Raw genomic sequence first — 1,688 nt, 5'->3', positions numbered from 1 at the left:
CGTCAGACGTATGAAGCGACTGTTGTGTTAGGCGATATAGGATTGTTTCCCTCTTTTCTTTTCTGTCATCATTTGAGAGTGCTGCCAGCTTCTCGATTTATTTTCCGTAAGGGGTACTTGTGATGCCCTGCTTACGCCTGTCCACGTTCTACTGAATACTTTAGATGCTGGACAGGTCTAAGAACTGCATTGATTTAGTGAACGATGAGCCCCTCTTGCATAAGCTCTAGCTCTTTGGCATTAGTGACAATATTTCAAATGAGTAAATAAAGAGATAAATGTATATATATAATTTACAATTATTTTCCTTTTCTTTTAGTCTAACCACGTCCTGTGTGATCTTTGGTGCTCCCTAGGATACTCCGGACACCGGCGACGCCATTGATAATAAAAAGGTTTCGTACTCGGGAGATGTCATCACATGCACCTATAATTTCTGATTGTTGTCTCGTGTGTGGAATTCGAGGCCTGAATTTCAGAAGGAGAAGCTCCGGCATTTTTGAGAAGAACATGTATCATTTTCCTTGCTCATCCTGAGTTACAGATTTATGATGTCCATGGCATTTTCCGGTGTTCCTGTTCTATTTCCTCTTTTCCCAGTTATCGACCCTTATCCTCAGTACTCCCAACAGTACTTCACTTTAACCGCATTCTTTTTTTTTCTTGTTCGATCGACACTGACTTTATTTTAATCAAATCACGACAACACGTGCGCTCTGCGTGATACCTCCGCTCCTTCTTGCTGACACTCCCCACCGTTCTTACTTTTAATATTAGTTCTCATTACCAGGATGGAGACGAAGGGAAAGTGGTTGTGGAAGAATACTGAGACTGAGAGGATCCACAAGCCTTTCACCGTCAGTTACCAGCTCACCCTTGTCACGCGCGAACCTCTCCTTGCAGAACAGGTCATCCGCGCTCCCACCAATTCCCAAAGGTAGAGTTTGGTCTATAAATTATCGGCGTTCTTACCCACTTCTACAGGGAGAGTTAGGCCTACAGTTCATCCACACTCTCATTCATTCCCACAAGTAGAATCTGGCATTCTTTAAGCGCGGAAAGTCAGGTATTCAAATCATCCTAAGGATACAGAATATACAGTTATTTAAAAGTCTTAGATCATAATTTTCAACCATTTAAAAGCAGCAAATCTAGGATGAAATGACTTAGATTATTCTTCATATTTTGGTAGTTATCCTTTTTGTTTTTTTCCTGGCTTGTTCCTGAACTTAGCTATGATTATAGTGAATAAACTAGTCGTTTATAATTGCTTATACATGATAGGATGCTTATACACTATGGTCACCATGTGTTGATTGTAGAAATTGATGGACTTTTGGGGTTTAGCAGTAAGTGATCCAAAGAAGACAAAAGGACCAGGTTGATGCTCCAAAAACTGGAATAGGATTATGTTAATTTGTTAACTGAACCCTGTCGAGGTTTAGTTAAATTTTTAGTAAAATTTATATTTTTTCTTGGATTTTGATATATAATGTATTTAAAAAATCAGGTTGTGTCTAGTAGTCCACTCTTCTTCAACTCTATTAAAGGCAATATTCAAACCTTAGAAGCTGTTCTAAGTTCAATATTTATATACACGCCCCTCCTGAGGACATGCTTTGGTGATCAAGACGGAAATGACGCAGGAGATATAGACTTTGAGGTAGGCTCTACTATATCTATACTGT

At 39.3% G+C, this 1,688-nt stretch overlaps 1 pseudogene; it reads left to right on the top strand.

Moving 5' to 3' along the window:
- Window positions 1–791: 791 nt before the first annotated feature.
- The window catches only part of LOC119585333, a 4,026-nt pseudogene continuing 3,129 nt past the window's right edge, over window positions 792–1,688 (top strand).

The sequence above is a fragment of the Penaeus monodon genome, chromosome 19 (genome assembly GCF_015228065.2).
Source record: "Penaeus monodon isolate SGIC_2016 chromosome 19, NSTDA_Pmon_1, whole genome shotgun sequence".
NCBI classification, from domain to species: Eukaryota; Metazoa; Arthropoda; class Malacostraca; order Decapoda; family Penaeidae; genus Penaeus; species Penaeus monodon.
Note: the sequence above shows the minus strand (reverse complement) of the source record. Positions and strands in the feature narration are given on the sequence as shown.